Source organism: Staurois parvus, unplaced genomic scaffold (assembly GCF_062004578.1).
Source record: "Staurois parvus isolate SC_StPar_1 unplaced genomic scaffold, SC_StPar_1.0 ptg000249l, whole genome shotgun sequence".
In the NCBI taxonomy this organism is placed as follows: domain Eukaryota; kingdom Metazoa; phylum Chordata; class Amphibia; order Anura; family Ranidae; genus Staurois; species Staurois parvus.
The window spans coordinates 4,755,834-4,768,408 of NW_028318045.1; the positions used below are offsets into that span (position 1 = coordinate 4,755,834).

A 12,575-nucleotide genomic window follows, 5' to 3' on the forward strand; every position below is an offset into this window, starting at 1 on the left:
GAATTGACCCATTTGCGGAGTTATCCGCATGGTGCCTGCTGTGAATTATGGAGGTACGGAGGTGGACTGGCTGCCGCCCGCCTCGCTGACAAAGACCAATGAACTAGAGGCGGACAGGGAGACAGACTTTATTAATGGCAACACACAGCTGCCATTTATACAAGCTGGAATATACATCACACTGACAGGGCCCAGAATACAGCAGGCATGAACATGCCCCGCACTTGTCACCATAAGTCTCTGCTTCATACAGATACATCGCATTTTCACTGGGAAGTACAGCAGACTTTCCTGGTGTCAAAGAGGACCTGTCACCAGCTCACAACAGAAACGTACACTTGAAGTCCAGTTCATAAAAACATCAGCATGATGGCTAACAAGACTTTGGAGGAAAAGTGAGAACACGCTGTAAAGCTAGGTTTACACCTATGCAGTTTGTGTTTGATTTGTTTCTGTAGTGCGTTTTGTATTTTTGCATATGCGTTTTTGCTGCTTTTTTGATTCTTTTTGCGTTTTGTTTTCTTGTTGCTAGGCAGATTTAAAACGCATCAAAAACGCGGCAAAAACACATTTGATGCATTTTGTGTTTTTTCTTTTAATTTTTTTTATTGTTTCTAGTCGATTTAAAATGCAAAATGCATCAAAAACACTGCAAAAATGCAGCAATAACGCACTACATGCTTTTCTGCAGCATTTCCATTGAAGTCTATAGACCCAAAAACTCAACTTTTTGCGTTCAAAAAAGTCTCCGACCCTCTCCAAAAAATGCACCGGGTGAAACCGCGGAGATGTGAATGTGTCTGATAGGAAATCATGTTAAATGGACTGTACTGCATTTCTGCAAAACGTTACGAAAAACGCATAGGTGTGAACCTAGGGTTACAAAGGATGCCTCTTGCCTAATAAATATTTGCTATGTCTAGGCGTCCTAACTTCTGTCATTGTCATTTATGCCATTATCTCACAAGCTTCAAAATGTAATCGCCACAGAACCTCAACATGTGTCTGCTGTCTGAACAGTTTTCCTTACCCATATGGAAGAAAAATATATTTGAAATATATTTTAAAAATATTCTTCCCAAATATTAACATATATTTGAAATGCTACAATTTTGCCCATATATATATATATATATATATATATATATATATATATATATATATACTTTATATTGAAGTGTGTTTTTATTACAAAATATATGAAAAATATTTTTAAAAATACATTTCAAATATACTGTATGTCTTTAAAAATACAAATCTACATTTTTGTAATGCATTTACAAATATATGTTAAAATTACTTTTTTATATGTTAAAAAAAATCTGAAGATTATATTTAAAAAATATATATTTTAAAAATATATGTATTTTTTAAAATATATTCTTCAGATTTTGAAATATATTGAATGTACATTTTGAAATATACTGAATATGGCCAAAATTGTAGCATTTAAAATATATGTCAATATATTTGGGAAGAATATTTTTAATATATATTTCAAGTATATTTTTCTTCCATGTGGGTAGTGACAGGGCCTGCAATATGATACTGCCAGAGCTGCAGGTAAGAGACAGGTAGATAACAATTTGTTTTAGGCTGGCCATACATTATACAATTTTCCTTTAGATTTACCAAAACCATATACAGTAATATGAGGTGACACCTAAACACTTTCAGTTTGTATCAGGCAGGCCCTTGCACTACATAGTTAAAGGTAAATCTAAAGGAAATTGAACCGGAAAATTGTATAATGTATGGCCAGCCTAAGTCATCTCAGCCCTGTCCTTGTATTTCTGCTGTGACAGCGATTAGAAGTTGATAACACTGATCAGAAATTTTAAGTGGAACGCAAACTATATTTTTATATATTTTATTTTGGAATGAAGTGGGGAAGGATTAAATCACATTTCAGGGTTTTATTGCTGTTGATGAAAGCAGAAAAATAGCACTGAACCCCTTGAATTATCTTGCTGGTATTGTAATCTTAACCACTTCAAGTCCGGACACTTTCACCCCCTTCCTGTCCAGGCCAATTTTTAGCTTTCAGCGCTATCACACTTTGAATGGCAATTGCGCGGTCATGCAACACTGTACCCATATGAATTTATTAGCATTTTTTTGAGACAGATAAAACTTTATTTTGGTGGTATTTATTCACCACTGGGATTTTTATTTTTTTGCTATATAAATTAAAAAATCCAAACATTTTGAAAAAAAAAAGTTTTTTTTCTTATAAAATTTGGGAAATAAATAATCTTTCTTCATAAATGTTGGCCAATATGTATTCAGCTATCTCTTTCGTAAAATAAAAAATAACCCAAATTAGTTTATAACCAAAAATTATAATTAAAAAAAAATTGTTTTCCATTTTTATTTTTTTTCTATATTATTATTTGTTTTTGTTTTTTTAACATACTGTCACCCTAGCAGTAGTGTCACCATAGTGACACTGTACTACTTATGGGGGGTGATGAAGATTTTTTTTCTTTTTTTACACTGATTGCTTTTACACCCATAAAGGCAGTAAAAGCAATCATTTCTCCTTCTCTCTGGCTGCATTCTTGCAACCATTGAGAAATACTGTGGGAGCTGTGATTGGTTACAGCTTGTCACATGGTACAAGGCTGTTGTGAATAGCCTTGTACCATGTGACCTCTGTGATCATTCACAGATTTCACAAGTAGTAAGCAATGATGTCAGGACGAAACATCTTGCTTACTACTATTCATGTGATCACTGATTGGCCAATCAGGGATCACATGAATCGGGACCTCAAACAGAGGTCCCGTACAGCGATCTGTGTTCTGCTGTGTCCAGAGGACACAGCAGGCACCAGATCACTCCCAGGGAGCGCACATAGGCAGTTATTGTGGGGGACATTTATAAACGGCGACCCGCTTAGGCACTGCTCCTGTCTGGCCGTTTATGTACATGGGTCGGATGGGAAGTAGTTAAGATATTGATGGAAATTATCTGGTTCCCCAGCAGGCAGCATCTACACCCAGAGGATCTCCAAAATTTCTTTGGCTTGTAGTGTAATGTAAGAGGTCCAGATACAACTTTATTCCATTAGACACCAGGAGTACAATCCAAAAAGTGGGCAACGTGTTTTGGGGGCCCATACAAGCTACTGAAAAGGCATGTGCTTGTAATTCACACTGGGAAAAAATATCATTGTAGGTCCAGTCTGTGACGATCGCGCGTCAGACCCCTGACCTTCTCACTAAACTCGTGACCGAAGGACTAGCCAATCTGAAACCGCGATGTCATGTGCGTAACAATGCCATGCCCAGCTGCACCCTGCACAACGATTTTCCAGCTAATGGACCACAAATCGATGTACCGGCAGCCTGAATGCGATTGTTACTGGGTCAAGTTAATTACACAATTAACCCTTCACACTGCCACCACCTCTTTTTTGTACAGAGAAAGAGGAAACTCGGCAATATCAGCAATAACACTATGATGGTTGAGATAATCGTCTGTATAGCGCTGTCACCACAGACAGGTTATACAGAGGGTTAAACAAACACAGTAGCGCTCTTTTAGAGGCAGGAATTCGTAAGTTGCATTAACGAGCTATAGAAACAGTTCAACACTTTCAGAAAGAAAGATTTATTACTAAAAGGGTGCAATAAAAATATTTACAAAAAAAAGATGTAACCAATATATATATAAATACAAAGAGAACAATAGCACAGCAAAGAGGTAACAAAAAGGAGGTTAAAGGGTTAAAGTACTTGCCAATCAGCCTTGGGTTAAGATCAAGTTTCAGAGCAAAAGGGCCATCTCCCAAGTTGGTTCTGATGTTAAACGGGAGAATTGTTCAACTTCTTCTCTTAGGCCTGACAGCCTATATTGTTGTCCCCCAGCAGGGGGTGTCTCTGATGCCAAGGACCAATGCCTCATTTGGGGAGGGATTGTCTGGGCGGAGACCCAAACTAGAACCAAAATCTCTCATAGCTCATATTTTGGCTCATAACTTTTCCTAGGCACGAGTAACATTCCACCCGCGGGTAGCTTAATATGCAGATGCATCTGAGGAACGGTTACATATGAAATATGAAATACATACTTGAAAGGTTCAAGAGATGTAATTTTCTGCTTTCCTAGGTATTCCAGTCAGAGAGTGTGACCTATCAAATGATTTGTCTGATTGTGGGCAATCTGAAGATAGGTCTGGTTTTTATGTAAGTCTCTCATGTTCCAAGATATGAGACATAGGGAAAAAAATGGATTTTAAAAGTGTTATCTAGCTTCTTACTCCTCTGGAATGTCTTTGAACTCAGGGGAAGGCTTGGGTTATCTTTTTATGAGGTGCCAGATTGCTCAGCTTCCCAGCCCGCCTGGCAGCCAGCTCAGAGATGGTTTATAGCTCGGAGCTGTGCCCTGGCCAGCCTGTGACACTTCCAACACACACTGACCAAATGTCACTGTGACTCTCAGAGAGGGAAGGGGAGAATGAGGGGAGATATGTTTGTACAAGATGGATGATCCTTTGCCAAGATGGAGGTTGGAGCCAAAATGGTTGAACCGCATCCATCTCTGTGGGCATGATTGCTACACAGTCCACTTCTGGTTTGTTCACATTTTTGTTAGTCAAGCACACTACATCTTGGACCTCAAAAATGTGTTAAATACATTGTGGATTTTACCCCTGACTTTTAATGGAATAAAGTTGTATCTGGACCTCTTAGCAAGATTTTTATAGCTGTCTGTATTTCCCAGGAAGTGAGAATTTCAAATCCTTATGTTTCTCTTCTTTTTTTATCCCTCCCAGCATAACTGGTAAAGCTGAACTGTAGATAGAACAGAAACAAAGAAATGCAGCTCTGTAATCAATAATACATCAATAAATATATTTCCTACATGCAAGTAGTATAAGTTCCTGAATGTGACCTGATATTACCTCTCCTGTAATTCCTATACAGTGGGGCTGGAGTGTGAGAGGAAAAAGCAATACAAGGAGGCAATGTATACTGTATATACTGACACGAAGCATGCTGTTAGCAGGAGAGAGGAGAGTGACAGAGAGATGAGCTCATCGCTGTGCTGCTTTTTCTTTCACTCTCCAGTCACAGGCTGGGATGGACCCAGAAAGACCTTGGCTTAGAGCAGTGTTTCTCAACTCCAGTCCTCATGGGCCCCCAACAGGTCATGTTTTCAGGATTTCCATTATTTTGCACAGGTGATTTGATCAGTTTCACTGCCTTAGTATTTACCACAGCTGTTTCATCTGAGGGAAATCCTGAAAACATGACCTGTTGGGGGTCCATGAGGACTGGAGTTGAGAAACACTGGCTTAGAGGAAGTGGGTTGAAGGATGCTGGCCAACAGACTGAGGACAGCAGAAAGAAAGTAAATCTTCACGTTGAATGTTGCAGCAACAGCTGTTTTTTTTATCTTTTATTTGGCTTTTATTATTTTTGTATTTGTGGTAGTTCTTCTTGAACATACAGCCATTCAGAAGGCATGGAACTTATCAATTAAGGGACATTAGCTGGCAGGACAGCAAAGATGATTCCTAGGGTGGAAATTAAAGCAAGTTAACAGGTATGCTACGTCATCTGAGTGTAGTAAAATAAAAACAATTGTAGTTTTTGTGAGAATATACCTTTAAGGCTGAATTGGAAGTCTCATGCCTTTTTATCTCTTTACCCCCACGTGTTGTTGGAATTGCCTTAAAGTGTCAATACACCCACAGCATTAAAAACTATCAATAAATGCTGTATTACATGCTCTTCATTCTTACTCATTCACTATGGGATTTGTTTTCTGTATTATGCAAAACACCTGGTTGATCCTGTTATTCTCTGTCTCCCCCTCCTGTCCATCTCCCCACTGCAGTTGAGGATTTTACAGAGCAGTGTTGGCAGCTAAGTCACATGATCAGTTTTCAGTGTATTTCTACCCTGAGCATTTCCTTCTTATTACATCTGAGCAGCCCATAGAGAGTCACACATGTGGGCGTATACACAGTGGTAAATGACAGGCCACTCCCTCCATCCTTCTCCATGCCCACTAACCAGCTAAACACAATAGGGGTGATTGATTGATGGAGTCTTCACCTCCCTGTTATTCTAAGACACAGGCTGATTGGGAGAAATCTGCCCACGCCATGTTACTGCCAAAAAATATTAAAGATATTATTCAAAATATATATTTGTATGACAATTTAAAACAGTTTATTGATATTATTTTATTTTTACTCTGTATGCCAAAGGATGTTTTTTTTTATTTTGAACATGTGACAAGCAGCAGAAGACTTGAAGCTCCTCCTGACACTTTTTCCCTGCAGACAGACTGGGAGAGAGCTGGGTCATGTGACAGCTGTATATCAATTAGGAAAAAGGTACTGTGAATGACAGCTACAGCGCAATTGTCTAGTTCTGGGTGGGTGTCATATGACGTCCTCCCAGAACACGCCCCCAGCAGTGCAAACCTAGCGCTATGTGTGATTGCTGTGTCTTACGTAAGTGTATAATCCAAACGCACACGTTCCTGCATTAAAAATTGCTGTGTGTATAAGTGGGTGCTGCAGTGACCGTCGGCTGGAACCAAACAAAATCAGCAAGGAAAAAATGTCACCAGCACACCGAGGATAACCAATTTGGACCCATATTGGTGATCCTCGGTGTGCTGGTGACATTATTTCCTTGCTGTGTCCTACAGCTGATCACATGACAAGGTAAAAGGCCAATCACAGCAGCCTTTTACCACGTGATCAGATCAGCTGTGTCCAATGACACAGCTAATCACAAAGTAAATATAGTTGCTGGTTATCGGCAGCACTGTGCTCATGCTGTCACAGTATGAGGAGAGTACTGCCGATAACAGCAGTGCTTTCCTCATACTGTGACATCTCTGACTGAGGACATCTCTACAGATAGTCAAGGCACTGATTATCAGTGCAGCCCCAAAAGTGCCCAGCAGTGGCTACCAACAGTGCTGCCCAGCAGTGGTACCCCTCAGTGCCCATCAGTGCCACCCATCTGTGCTGCCTAGCAGTGCCGCCCATCAGTACCGCCAGTCAGTACCGTCAGTCAGTGCCGCCTGTCAGTGCCCATCAGTGCTACATATCAGTACAGAATCATCAGTGCCTGCTCATCAATTCCCACCAGTGCCGCCTCATCAGTGCAGCCTATCAGGGCCCATCAGTGCTCCGTATCAGTGCTGCCTCATCAGTGACCATCAGTGCTGCCTATCAGTGCAGCTGCATCAACGCACATCAGTGAAGGAGAAAATTTACCTGTTTGCAAAATTTTATAATAAAAACAAAGAAAAACCTTTTTTTTTATTTTTGTTCTTTTTTTCCTTTACAGAGCAAAAAATAAAAAACACCCAGCAGCGATTAAATACCACTAAAAGAAAGCAGCTCTATTTGTGTGGAAAAAAAATGATAACAATTCCATATGGGTACAGTGTTGCATGACCGCGCAATTGTCATTCAAAGTGTGAGAGCGCTGAAAGCTGAAAATTGGCCTGGGCAGGAAGGGGGTAAAAGTACCCTGTAGGCAAGTAGTTAAACAGTGCGTGGTTAGTATCACTTTAACGTGTCCTTTTCTTTCGGAGGTGATCATTGCACTCTCACCCCAGTGCTCTGTGCTGGCAGAGCTTAGTAACAGCCACACCCCCTAGGCTGGACATAGATGAGCAGAAAATCATTTGAAAATTTGTTCGCATTTGATAAAGACCTGTTGAACAAGTGTATGATAATGCCATCGATACAAGTTTTTTCCCCCACTTGTCAACATATTGTAATTGGTGCACAACACAAAAGGTATAATTTTTGTCGATTAATTACAGAATAAACGCTCATGCTCATGCACACTATGATTAATCATGTTATTCTTGATCGATTCTACTACTCACATTTCAAAATATACACGGTGGTAAATGACAGCCCACTCCCTCCCTCCTCCTTCATTTTGAGAATCGCATGAGCCCACTACATTAAAAAGTCGAACGAGCGTGCATTTCAAACAGAATTTTGGACAATTTTCTTCTCACCTATGGCCAGCTTTACACGGAGGAAGTGAGGGGGCATGTCTGACCAGGTCTGTTATTTTATGGAATGCAATGTCCAGTGTAGTCAGACTGTGTAGAGGGCGCAGTCATACACAGACACTCTGCATCATATAAAGGTCAGATATGTCAGTTTCTGTCCAGATGTATGTATTTTTCTACAAACCTGTGAATGTTTGTTAGTGTTGCTTTTTCTAGCAGCTAATTATTTTGGGATTACTGTTTCTTCAAATCCGTATTATAGAGCGCTACAGGGCAAGAAGGACGACATCTGCCCTCACGCATCTTTCTTGCGGGCTGTGATTGTGCAAGTGTATTAATTTTCATCATTCCCATTATTGTGATAAAACGGCTGGCTGTAAAAATGAGGATGCTAATGACGTCTATTTATCAAACTCCAGATGTGACACTTGTATAAACTGATAATGAAGATGAATTGTTCTTTTTACATATGTCAGTCACAAATAATCTGTCAGGCTACCCTGCTGTGCGAATGTTTCTGGGTGGGTTCGGTGGAAGGATGGGGAGGAAATGATAAAAATAGATAGGAAATTTCAGTTTTCCTTAAAGGTACCCCACACGGAAGAAAAATATATTTGAAATATATTTAAAAAATATTCTTACAAAATATATTAACATATATTTGAAATGCTACAATTTTGGCCATATTCAATATATTTCAAAATATATTTCAATAAATATATATATATACTGCATGTTGAAATGCGTTTTTATTACAAAATATATGAAAGCTATTTTTAAAAATACATTTCAAATATACTGTATAAATTTACATTTTTGGAATGCATTTACAAATATAAGTAAAAATATATATTAAAATGACTTTTTTATGTTAAAAAAAATCTGAAGAATATATTTAAAAAATATATATTTTTTAGAAATTTGTCATATATTTTGTAATATATAAAAAATGAATTTCAACATGCAGTATATATATATATTTATTTATTTCAGGTACTTATATAGCGCTGTCAATTTATGCAGCACTTTACACATATATACTGTACATTCACATCAGTCCTTAACCCTCAAGGGGTGTACAATCTAAGGTCCCTAACTTACATTCATACATACACATATTAGGGCAATTTAGACAGGAACCAATTAACCAACCAGAATGTCTTTGGAGTGTGGGAGGAAGCTGGAGTACCCGGAGGAGGCCCACGCAGGCACAGGGAGAACATGCAAACTCGAGGCAGGTGGTGCTGTGGCTGGGATTTGAACCAATGACCCTAGTGCTGGCAGGCAGAAGTGCTAACCATTTAACCACTGTGCTGCCCACATATACATATATAGTATATATATATACTGCATGTTGAAATACGTATTTTATATATTACAAAATATATGAAAAATATTTTTACAAATATATTTTTTTTAAATATAGTCTTCAGATTTTTTTAACACATAAAAAAGTAATTTTAACATATATTTTTACAAAAATGTAGATTTGTATTTTTAAAGACATACAGTATATTTGAAATGTATATATATATATATATTTATTGAAATATATTTTGAAATATGTGGAATATGGCCAAAATTGTAGCATTTTAAGTATATGTTAATATATTTGGGAAGAATATTTTCAAAATGTATTTCAAATATATTTTTCTTCAATATGGGACACTCCAGTGAAATACAGAAATAAAGCTTTTATACTCGAGCCTTGAAGAGAATTTTCCCTTGTTCTGGAAAAGAACTTTTTATTTCCTGCTGTTTGTCTGGGACAGGAAGTTAAGATAAATCTCTCTGATAGGACACAAACACCAAAAAAAAGGGGGTCATAGCAGGTGCGGACTGACAACTCATGGGGCCCCCGGGCAATAGGGGATCATGGGGCCCCTGTGTCCTTGCCCAAACTCAAAAAAGCCTATGAAAAAGGTACCAGGGGCATCTCATGGGGCCCCTACTGACCCCGGGCCCTCGGGCAGTGCCCGAGTTTCCAAATGGTTAGTCCGCCCCTGGATCATAGTTGTTTCTTACGCTATCAAAAAAAAATGTGTTTTAGCTTTACATACACTTTAAAGTGGAATTTCCGGGTATTTGTTTGTTTTATCCAGCTGTATTTACTCAGCGTAACTTATAACATCCAAGTGAAAGATATAACATCAACATGTCGGAATTTTTTAAAAAAAAATTCAATAACAGAATCACGGAGTTGAAAAAAAGGTCATCCCCTTGTGTCAATTTTTTGTCTTACCACCTTTTGCTTTAATTCCAGCCTTTAGTCTATTGGGATATGTCTCCACTAACATTGTACATCTACATTTTGCAATACTTGCCCACTCTTCTTTGCAGAACTGCTCAAGTTTAGTTAAATATGATGATGACTATTTGTATACTGTAGCCTTCAAGTTATTCCACAGATTACAATGGGGTTTAAGTCTGAGCTCTGACTACGCCATGCAAGGACATTCACCTTTTTCTCATTCAACCACTGTGTGGTCATTTTTGCTGTGTGCTTTGGGTCATTGTCATGTTGAATGGTAAACCTTCTTCCCACTGACAACGGCAGCAGATTTTCCTCAAGAATTTGATGGTAATTTGCCCCATCCATTTTTCCTTCTATCCTGACAAATGCTCCAGTCCCTGCTGCAGAGAAACACCCCGATAACAGGATATTACCACCACCATGCTTTATTGTAGGAATTAATATTATTATTATACAGGATTTATATAGCGCCAACAGTTTGCGCAGCGCTGTACAATATAAGGAATGGTGTTATTTGGATGGTGAGCTGTATTGGATTTCCACCAGACATATCATTTAGGGCGCATGTACACTGCAGCTGATAAACGCACGTTTAGGAGCTGTTCAGCATTTTATTCAGCAGCCCCTGAACTCACCCTAATGTTTTCCTATGTGTCCATGTACATATCTTCATTTACAGTCTTTTACAGGCAGTTGAGTTTACAGTAGTTTTTTTGAACGCAGAAAACTTGCGTTCAGCAGTCGATTTTATCAGCGTTTCAAGCGCAAAGTGCTTGTAAACGTGGTTAAACGCGGCAAATCGTGTTTATAAGCATTTGCATTTGAACATTTTTTTTAACTCTTCCAGTTCCCGATGCTGTCCAGAGCCTTTTTTCATCATGAAAAATGCATGCAAAGTGTTTTTAAGGCACTCAAATGGACAAAACACTGAACACAGGATGTTCCTTCCAAGCTTGTCACACATTGTAATGACCAATTCACACCTCAGACCTCTCCCACCCTTGGAAACAAAAGATATGTTAATGACCATTCACACCTCAAATTCCTCATGAAGACCCCCTGCCAGGTGGCCTTAATGACTCACTCCACCAGTCACCTTTCCCGCCCTTGGAAACAAAAGAAATATTAATGAGCAACTCATACCTAATTATCTGAACACATACTGCTGTCTCTGCTTCTACTCTCTGTATTTCTCTGAAACTGAAATAGTTAATAATTTACCACTTTTCAGTGCATTCTGGGCATTTGGGAGGTTCTCCTGTGCTTATCTTTAAAAAATGCTTCTAAACGCAAACGCGCATAAACACCTTATGCAAACGCAGCTAAACAGACTTTTTGTAACCTACATTTTCCAGCAGTCAGTTTCCATCGTTCAGAAGTGTCCCGTGTACATGGGGTCTTAGTGTTGAGGCCAAATAATTAAATTTTAGTCTCATCTGACCAGAACACGTTTTTCTATGTGCCCTCAGAATCTTCAAGGAGCTTTCTGGCAAAGCTCATTTGTGAATACATGTGGCCATTCTTGAGGAGTGGCTTTTTTCTTGCAGCCTTCCCATACAAGCCACATTTATGGAGAATTTGTAATATTGTTGTCACATGCACACAATGACCACTCTTTGTCATAAATTCCTGCAACTGTTTCAGAGTTGTTGTAGGCCTCTTGGTGGCCTCTCTGACCAGTTCTGTTAGTGGCGATAAATAGATAAAATGCGCACTCACCAGATGCGCAAAGATAATGCGCAGTGTATTTAATCAATTTAGGTCTGCCAGGAATCCCTCTTTAAGGTGGTACAGGAAAACAGCCCAGGATAGGTGAATATCATCAAAGTGGCGTTATAACCGGAGGTACCCTTTAAGGTCGTGGGTGCAGCCCAGTATCCCATGAAAAGCGGAAAAGCGGCACTGCAGCATAACTGACTGGCTTCTTGTGCTGCTGCTTCCTTCCCAACTCTGATTTACAAGTCAAATACACTTGCATTGCTTGCATAAAAACAGATTTATTGAATACAGATTTTTTTTTTTAAATATCCCACCAGAGTTCAGCCCAGGACCTCAGCGTTGCCAGGCACACATTTTGTCAGTGTGCCTCCATAGTAAAAAGTTTCAAGATGGCTTCTTCAAGCACTTGCATGTTGAAGTAACAGTATAAAGGTCTCCATATAAACACGCCTTCCTAGCATCACAAACAATGGCTGTGTGTTCAACTCCTGCCATCACAGGTGGATAGGGCTTCCCTGTAAAGGGAACATGTATTTGCTTTAAATAGGACTGTGTGGGTGACAGCCGTGCAGTTGTGTTTAAATAGATTCCATTC

General features: G+C 39.0%; 1 protein-coding gene across 1 annotated transcript in view; it reads left to right on the top strand.

Annotated features, from left to right (window-relative positions):
* The window catches only part of CHRM2 (cholinergic receptor muscarinic 2), a 308,169-nt gene that overhangs the window by 157,482 nt on the left and 138,112 nt on the right, over window positions 1-12,575 (top strand). The gene's annotated exons all lie outside the window — the stretch shown is intronic.